We start from the raw sequence: 10,306 nt of genomic DNA, 5'->3' as shown, positions 1-10,306 counted from the left end.
TCTCCCGATGCGGAAGTCAATGGAGGAGATGGGAGGCGGCTGCAGGCGGATGCGGCCGTGCGAGAATCTGCAGCATGCTGCAGATTCTCGGATCGTTCCGCACTGCCCCACACAACATGCACGCAGTGGAAATCCTTCCGTTGCCGTGCATATGTTTCAGCACACCTGCGGTGCGATGCGGCTATGTAGCCGCATCGCACCACTCCTAGTGGAAACGGGCCCTAAATTGCTCCTCTTTATACCAGTTCTAGAACTTCAATATCCTTCCTATAGTGTGCTGCCCAAAACTGTATCCCATACTCCAGATAACACCTCACTCGTGATTTATACAGACAGAGTAGCATACTAACTTATCATGATTTTAATTCTCATGTTGTGCACCACAGGATTTCATTTGATTTAGCTGCTGCTGTTTGGTACTGAATATGGTTACTTACCTTATTAATCAATTTTGCCCACACCTGATTTTCCTAACTGTATGCCATTTAGTTTTATATAAAATTATGACATTGGCACTCCCAAGATGTATGACCTTACATTTATCAACATAAAATGTAATCTGCCATATACAGTGCTGCCCATAGTTATTCATACACCTGGCAAATTTTAAATTAAAGCTACTTTTATTCAACTAGCAATTAATCTTTTGATGTGAAATGACAGGTGTTAATGAAAATCTGTGGAGGGAGCTAAAGATCAGGGTGAAGGCAAGAAGACCCTCCGACCTGAAAGATTTGGAGCTCATTGCTAAAGATGAATGGGCAAACATACCTGTGGAGACATGCAAAAAGCTGATCTGCAATTATAGGAATCATTTGATTGCTGTAATAGCCAATAAAGGCTTTTCTATTGATTATTGAGAAGGGTATGAATAATTTTGGTCTAGACACCTTTTGTTCAAATGTAAATAAAAGCTGAGAAATGTTTTTTTTTCCCACAATAATGCCTCTTGTACCTCGTCGTATTATCTTTTGGGAGACAACTATGTAATTTCCTGTCAAAAAATTACTTGCTGGTTAAATAAAAGTAACTTTAAAGGGGACCAGAGAGGAATGAAATGGGAAAATAGAAAAAAGCTTTTATACATACCTGGGGCTTCTTCCAGCCCCATAAGCCTGGATTGCTCCCACGCCGCCATCCTCCGCTTCCTCTATCGCCGCTACCTGGTCCCGTCACTTCCGGCGGGCGCGGCCAATTGTCCGCATCACAGGGGCTCCCTCCTTACCCTTACGCACACGGCTGCACAGTAGGCAGCCACAAGCGTAAGTGTATGGAGGGAGCCCTTGTGATGCGGAGAATTGGCCACTTCCGCCGGCTGACTGGCGGTTATGACGGGACCCAGTACCGGCGGATCCAGGCAGCGGAGGACGGCGGCGTGGGAGCGATCCGTGCGTATGGGGCTGGAGGAAGCCCCAGGTATGTATAAAAGCTTTTATTTTATCCTCTCTGGTTCTCTTTAAATCAAAATTTGCCAGGGTATGAATAATTATGGAAAGCACTGTATCTGTCCATACAGCCAAACTGTTAAGATCCTGTTGTAATATGTCACTATCCTAGTGTTGATAATTTTGTATCATCTGTAAAGATAGCAATATTAATTTGTATTACTTCCACTAGGGGCTCTATTCATAAAACATTTGCGGGGAAAAAAAAATCTTGGAGGGAAAACACTGCATCTGTATTTTAGACTTTAGTGTGCTAATTCATAAAAAAGTTTACACTTGCAATAAAAGGTCGGGGAAGTCCCGTACTAAACTAGAGGTGCTGCCTGAGTGGATATAATTTCTCTGTGCAGAGACAGAGTTACTATAAAGGAGGCAGCCCCAACTTCCCTTTAGAATGATGTGCATTTTTTTAAAACTACCTTTCCTTGCCCTGAATCTTCTCTGAAACTGTCTATTATGGTGGGCATAGACGGTGCGAACCGGTGGCTCGATTAGCCGCCGGATCGACTCCCGCGCGTCCCCGCGCGTCCGCTCGTACGCCGAATTGATTACCGCTCGTCCCCGCCGGCGCCACTTATCTTCCGCTTGATTCCCTGCCATTGTCGATTGATAAGAAAGAAACGCACCGTGTATGCCCACCATTAGTCTTTCTAAACAATCTATTTAATTGCTGCAGCTTAGAAGAACTTCAAGAAATGTTACACATGCAGGCTTTCTGATGTGAAATTTATCTGAAAACAGGTACCCACGGGGTTAAAAAACACAGCCTGGGTATTCTGGGATGCTTTTTTTGTTCTGCTCTCACTGCTGCTGCCTGGGAGGTCTGTCTCCATTAGCTTGCCTGTTATCTTGCCTGTTATCGCTGGCTTATCTCCTTTTCTAAACAGTCGATATTCTCCATTCCCATTCCACTTGCTCTAATCTTTATGAAGTAACATGTAGTGACGTGTTGTGATAATCACCACATAAGGCGGTAATTTCCCGCACTGCTCAGGAATGTCAGCTTTTCATGCGGAAACAGCTTTTATAAATGGACACTTTGCTAAATGGTCGGTAAAGTCAGCTGTTTTGAGCATTACCGCATGCAGGAATGCTTTATGAATAGAGGCCTAGGTCGTTAACAAATACAGTGCATTAAAATGAATTGGACCTAGTACTGAGCCTTGCGGGACTCCACTGCTAAGGTCTCATTAACATCATCACACGCAGATGGCCGTGTGATCAGCGCGTACGATTGCACACCATGTGCGTTTCCATGCGTTGCGTTGCTGATCCCATTCACTGTAGTGAATGGGTCAGTTGCACGTTTTGGCAAAAAACTACATGCAGCATGTGTTTGGGCACCGCACTGGTATGCAACTGCAATGTGAACATCAGACAGTGCAGTCTATGCACTTCTGATGTTCCTGCGTGCCTGCCACCTACATGAGTTGTTGAAATATGGACGGCAAGTCGCAGAGCTAAATAAGCATCTCGCAACACTGAGATGCATACACAACATGTAGAAGAGCTTGGATCTCACGATCCAGACACTGGATGGAACCGTTGAAGATGAGGAGGGTGGAGTACAGCCGGACCAAGAAGCAGAGGCAGCCGCTAGTTGGGTCACAGTTAGAAGGGGTAGGGGAGAAAGTGGCAGGGAGGCTAGTTCCAAGTTGTCCCTCACTAATAAGTATGCTTGTTTGCGTAATATTGGGGAGGAGGATTCTGGAGTAGCAATGCTGCAGCAGGATGTGCTCCTTAGCAACCAAGGGGCAGACTGCTGCAAAGAGAAAGGGAATAGGAGTGCAGCTAAGGCTAGACAGGTACTGGTGGTAGGGGATTCAATTATTAGGCGCACAGATAGGGTAATCTGTCGAAGAAACCGTGAATGCCGTACAGTCTGTTGCCTCCCGGGTGCTCGGGTTCGCCATGTAGCGGAAAGAATTGACAGATTACTGGGTGGGGCTGGGGAAGACCCGGCTGTCATGGTACACATTGGCACCAATGACAAAGTTAGTGGGAGATGGAAGGTCCTCAAAAATGATTTTCAGGTACTTGGAGATAAACTTAAAGCAAGGACCTCCAAGGTGGTGTTTTCTGAAATACTGCCAGTGCCACGTGCTACATCTGAGAGACAGAGGGAGTTTAGGGAGTTAAATAAGTGGCTGAGAAATTGGTGTAGGAAGGAAGGGTTTGGGTTCCTGGAGAACTGGGCAGTGCTGGGCGTAATGGAAAAAACTACGCTTACGGATCATTACGCGTAATTTTACGCTATTACGCATTACGGAATTACGCTTACGGCGTAGACATTCATTTACGGTACATGTCTGTAATTACGCATAGCCCTTACGCAATTACGTGTAAGAATACCGTAATTCAGGTTGTTACGTTATTGTCTTACGCGTAAATTCCTACTAGCAATTAATGCTTAAGGTCATGCTGCCAAGCGGAAAAGTTGACGCATGGATCAATGTTAGGTAGCCGCCGACTTTAAGGGTTAATAGCAAAGCCCCCTTAATTGCTTAGAGCCTCAAATTTGGAGAATATATTAAGGAAATCAGAAGGAATAAGAGGAAAAAAATTTTTTTCAAAAAGACCTTATAGTTTTTGAGAAAATCGATGTTAAAGTTTCAAAGGAAAAATATATACATTTAAAAACCCGCCGACTTTAACGGTTAATAGCAAAGCCTGCTTAAAATTTAGGAACACCAAATTCACAGGGTATATTAAGGGGATCAGTGGGAATAAGAGGAAAAGACCTTATAGTTTTTGAGAAAATCGATTTTTAAGTTTCAAGGGCAAAAATGTCTTTTAAATGCGGAAAATGTCAGTTTTTTTTGCACAGGTAACAATAGTGTTTTATTTTCATAGATTCCCCCAAGTGGGAAGAGTTTTACTTACTTCGTTCTGAGTGTGGGAAATATAAAAAAAAAACGACGTGGGGTCCCCCCTCCCAGACCTCTTTAACCCCTTGTCCCCCAGGCAGACTGGGATAGCCAGAATGCGGAGCACCGGCCGCGTGGGGCTCCGCACCCTGACTATACCAGCCCGCATGGTCCATGGATTGGGGGGTCTCGGAAGGGGAGGGGCAGCCAAGCGTTCCCCTCCCCCTCCGAGCCCTTGTCCAATCCAAGGACAAGGGGCTCTTCTCCACCTCCGATGGGCGGTGGAGGTGGAGGCCGCGATTTCCTGGGGGGGGGGTTCATGGTGGCATCTGGGAGTCCCCTTTAAAAAGGGGTCCCCCAGATGCCCACCCCCCCTCCCAGAAGAAATGAGTATAGAAGTACTTGTACCTCTTACCCATTTCCTTTAAGAGTTAAAAGTAAATAAACACACAAACACATAGATAAAGTATTTTAATTGAACAAAAAACATAACCATGAAAAAAGTCCTTTAATATTCTTAATTAACCATTAATACTTACCTGTCCCTTTAAAAGCCAGTTCCCACGCAATATCCTCGGAAATATACTAATCAGTTACAATGTAACAAAGTTGTTACAATGTAACAACTTTGTTACTTTGTAACTCCACCGCACCCGACGTCACTCGCCGCTCACCCGCCGGCCGCCGCATACACGCTAAGTCCCCGCCGGCTCCCGCCGTCCACTCCGCCCACACCTGTCACCCATACACATGCTGGCACCCATGGGTGCCAGCATGTATATAGGTGACATGTGGGAGAGGCGGGGAGGGTAGCGAGAGCCGGCGGGACTTAGCGTCCTCCACACCCGACAGAGCTCTGAGCTATATAGCTCAGAGCTCTCTAAAGCATCTTTGTATTTGGGACCAAGGAGCCCCATTGGTCCTTAGCAGACCAATGGGGTTCCTTCAAATCAGAAGGAACCCCATTGGTCTGCTAAGGACCAATGGGGCTCCTTGGAGCCCAAATACAAAGATGCTTTAGAGAGCTCTGAGCTATATAGCTCAGAGCTCTGTCGGGTGTGCAGGACGCTAAGTCCCGCCGGCTCTCGCTGCCCTCCCCGCCTCTCCCACATGTCACCTATATACATGCTGGCACCCATGGGTGCCAGCATGTATATGGGTGACAGGTGTGGGCGGAGTGGACGGCGGGAGCCGGCGTGGACTTATGTATGCGGTGGCCGGCGGGTGAGCGGCGAGTGACGTCGGGTGCGAGGATATTGCGTGGGAACTGGCTTTTAACCAATGCTCGGAGCCTTGCAAATAAAATAGACAAACTAGAGTTCATTCTGAATGACAAAGGCTATGACATTGTGGGAATAACCGAGACATGGATGGATGAAAGCCATGACTGGATAGCTAATTTAAAAGGATACAATGTGTTTAGGAGGGATAGGACAGGGAAAAAAGGTGGAGGGGTTTGTCTCTTTGTTAAGAATTCTCTTACAGCTGTCCTCAACGATGAGATGGAGGAAGATTGCGAAGATGTGGAGTCCGTTTGGGTAAATATTCATGGTGGAAATAAAAGTTGCCAATTGCTTATTGGGGTATGCTACAGGCCACCTCTTATTAATGAAGCTGCAGAACTGTGATTACTACAGCAGATTGAAAAAGGTCATAATTATGGGCGACTTCAACTTTCCAGACATTGACTGGAGTATTGAGGCTACCCATTCTGGTAAAAGCAGCAGATTTCTGGCAGCACTACAGGACAATTACTTGACTCAAATAGTAACTGAACCAACTAGGGGGAATGCGTTACTGGATCTGATCATTTCTAATAGACCAGATAATGTATCAAATGTGCAGGTTCAAGAACATTTAGGAAATAGTGATCACAGCATGATAACGTTTGATCTGGTGACTGATAGGCCACGGGGCAGCAGGACCACTAAAACTATCAATTTTAGAAAAGCAAAGTTCAATCAAATTAGGATGGCACTAAGTTTGGTGAACTGGGATAATGTACTACAAAGGGAAGACACTGAAGGGAAATGGCAAACTTTTAAACTTATACTCAATCAATATTGTAGTATGTATATCCCATATGGAAACAAAATATCTAGGAATAAAAAAAGGCCTCTATGGATGAATAGAAAGGTTAAAGATAAAATGAAGAGGAAAAATAATGCCTATAAGGTCTTAAAACAGGAGGGGACCGAGGCTGCACTAAGCAATTATAAAGAGTGCAATAGAAATTGTAAAAAAGAAATTAGGCAGGCAAAGATTGAAGCTGAAAAACAAATCGCTAAGGATATCAAATCTAACCCAAAAAAGTTTTACAAGTACATTAACTCTAAAAAAAGAAAGGTTGACTGTATAGGACTCCTAAAGGATGAGGGTGGGAACTCAATGGTGGATGACCAAGGTAAGGCAGAGTTATTAAATGCTTTCTTTGCTTCTGTCTTCACAAAAGAAACAGCACTGTTGCAAACTACAGAGGTGGAAGAGTCTCAATCTTCTAACTGTAATATTAAATACTTAACGCAGGAAGAAGTGAAGGCAAGACTAAATAAATTAAAAATAGACAAGGCACCTGGCCCGGATGGCATGCATCCTCGGGTCCTAAGGGAATTAAGTTCAGTTATAGATAAACCCCTTTATCTTATCTTTTGTGACTCTCTTGCAACTGGCAGAGTCCCAGTGGATTGGCGTACAGCCCACGTTTTCCCATTATTTAAGAAGGGCAAAAAATCAGATCCAGGAAATGATAGACCTGTAAGCTTAACATCAGTTGTATGCAAACTATTTGAGGGGTTACTAAGAGATACTATACAGGACTTCATAGTAGAAAATAATCTTATTTCTCAGCATCAACATGGGTTTACTAAAGACAGGTCCTGTTTGACTAACATGCTCAGCTTTTATGAGGTAGTGAATGCTAATATGGTTATTGGGAATGCTGTAGATGTGATATACTTGGACTTTGCAAAGGCCTTCGACACTGTTCCCCACAAAAGTTTGGTGCAAAAGTTGAGGATGCAAGGACTGGGGAAGAGTCTGTGTTCATGGATAGGGAACTGGCTAATGGACAGAAAACAAAGAGTTGTGGTCAATGGATCGTACTCAAAATGAAAGACTGTTAGCAGTGGGGTCCCACAGGGGTCTGTTCTGGGTCCAGTGCTCTTCAATTTATTTATTAATGACCTAGTAGATGCAGTAGTGAGCAATGTTGCTATTTTTGCAGATGATACAAAATTGTTCAGAATCATCAACTCTCAGGAAGATAGTGTCATATTGCAACAGGATCTGGATAGGATGGCTATATGGGCACATACATGGTAGATGAAATTCAATGTTGACAAATGTAAAGTCATGCATTTTGGACGTACTAATGGTCTAGCACCATACAAAATAAATGGGATACAGTTGGGGACATCAAACTTGGAGAAGGACTTAGGAGATCTCATTGACAAGTTAAATAATCGTACTCAATGCCAAGCAGCTGCAGCTAAAGCTAACAAAATTTTGGGATGCATTAAAAGGGAAATAAAAACTCGAGATGCTAGCATAATATTGCCCCTGTTTAACTCTCTAGTAAGACCACATCTGGAATATGGAATTCAGTTCTGGGCACCACATTACAAAAAAGATATTGCAGTTTTAGAGCAGGTGCAGAGACAAGCAACAAAATTGATACGTGGGATGGAAGGTCTCACTTATCAAGAAAGGTTGGATAAACTGGGTTTATTTAGTCTAGAGAAAAGACGCCTTAGAGGGGATCTAATTAACATGTATAAATACATCAGAGGGCAATATAATAGCTTGGCGGATGAGCTTTTTGTCTCTAGGCCTTCTCAAAGGACTAGAAGACATGATCTGCGCATGGAGGAAAAACGTTTTAGCCATTTATTTAGGAAAGAGTTCTTTACAGTAAGAGTGATTAAGATGTGGAATGCATTGCCACAGGAAGTCGTAATGGCAAACTCTATACCTGCATTTAAAGGGGGCTTAGATGCTTTCCTTGCGTTGAAAGACATCCATGGCTACAATTACTAGGTAATGTCTAATGATGTTGATCCAGGGATTTTATCTGATTGCCATCTAGAGTCGGGAAGGAATTTTTCCCTTTAGGGGCTAATTGGACCATGCCTTGTAAGGGTTTTTTCGCCTTCCTCTGGATCAACAGGGATATGTGAGGGAGCAGGCTGGTGTTGTACTTTATACTGGTTGAACTCGATGGACGTATGTCTTTTTTCAACCAAAATAACTATGTAACTATGTAACAACACCTGACAGTTTCTCATTTTGAGTGTGATCTGTTTACTAATACTCTTTGCCTCCTGCCCTATAGCTTATTTTCTATCCATTTACACACACTTCCCCCTACTCCCTGTAACCTCGGCTTCTACCTCAGGCTATTTTTGCTGTATTTACTGCAGTTTGTTTTTTAATTTACTGCAAATTACCTTTCAGTTTCATCCTCTTTCCAGCTTTCATTTTTAAATACTGTTGTAATGATCCGCTCAGCTGTCTGCACAGACAGACAGCTGTTTGACCATTCCTTAAGTCTGAGGGCTGCAGGTCTCTGGAAAAGAGACCTGTCTTTGCTTTGCAAGTTTCAGACCTGCTCTGCTGCTGAGGAATTTGCATACATTTGTTATGCAAATTGCCTAGCTGCCTCCTTTGAAGGCTGGCAGTATAAATACCATGTTCTCCCAGAATCCTTGGCTGGTCATCCTTCATGGTTTGTTACTGGTGAACTCTCCTAGAGTATCACCCCTGTTTGTTTGCTAAAGTTTACCTTAAAGTAATTCCTTGGGACTGCACTAGGCAGCTCCTCTAGTGCAGTTAGGTTGCATTATCTGTTTTGCCTGTTCAGTCTTTGTGTCTCGATTGCCTTGTCGTGTGGCGGTCGACAGGGAATCGTTCTGTCTGTCTGGGGGTGCTAACCAGAGCAGTGGTTGCTACTGGTAGCCCCTTCTGTTCATCTGTCTGGATTGCATTAGCCCTAATGGTAGTGGCAGTGGTTCCTTCTGTGTCTCGATTGCCTTGTCGCCAGCGGCAGTCGACAGGGAATCATTCTGTCTGTCTGGGGGTGCTAACCAGAGCAGCGGTTGCTACTGGCTGCCCCTTCTGTTCATCTGTATGGATTGCATTAGCCCTAATTGTAGTGGCAGTGCTTCCTTCTGTGTCTCGATTGCCTTGTCGCCAGCGGTGGTCAACAGGGAATCGTTCTGTCTGTCTGGGAGTGTAGGCCAGAGCTGCGGTTGCTACTGGCTGCTCCATCTGTCTGGATTGCATTAGCCCTAATGGTAGTGGCAGTGCCTCCTTCTGTATCTCTGCCTTTGGGGTGTTAACCAGAGCAGCGGTTGCTACTGGTAGCCCCTTCTGTATATCTGTCTGGATCGCACTTGCCCTAGTGGTAGTGGCAGTGCCTCCTTCTGTATCTCTGCCTTAGGGGTGCTAACCAGAGCAGCGGTTGCTACTGGCAGCCCCACCTGTCTGTCTGTCTGTCTTGTCCGATACGAACGCTTGCTGTAGGCTCGGTGAGGTAACCGTTTAGCAAGCGTTCGCATTCTCTATTTCGTGTTTGTGTGTCATTGGTCAGTTAGGGTGGCACGCTTATCACTGGGCGCCTAACGCGCAGTGATCGTGCAGAAACGCGTTCGCTGTTGCGAATGAGTGCGGTATTCGCGTTTAGTTAGCGTTTTGTTATTTTCTTTATTTGTTCTGATTCTTGTTTGCTGTGCCTTTGCTACCCTCGTGCTCTGTTCTGTTTAGCCTTGTGTCACTTCTGGCAATCGCCTCTCTCTTGCAATTGCATTCGCGCTTTCTTTCCGTTGATGTGTGTTCACCGTCGCTGGGGGGCCACTAAATTGGTGAACACACATTCTGTCTGTCCCTGTGCTATTTTTCTTTGAGGGCTATTCAACCCTGCTTGATCCTGCTCGTACAATTCCCATCTGACATCTGTGGCCGTGCAGAGGCTGTGCTCCATCTGCTGGTGGGAATTAC

This window comes from Hyperolius riggenbachi, chromosome 5 (genome assembly GCF_040937935.1).
Source record: "Hyperolius riggenbachi isolate aHypRig1 chromosome 5, aHypRig1.pri, whole genome shotgun sequence".
Taxonomy (NCBI): domain Eukaryota; kingdom Metazoa; phylum Chordata; class Amphibia; order Anura; family Hyperoliidae; genus Hyperolius; species Hyperolius riggenbachi.
The sequence above is the reverse complement of the archived record's forward strand: the minus strand, read 5'-3'. Positions refer to the sequence as shown.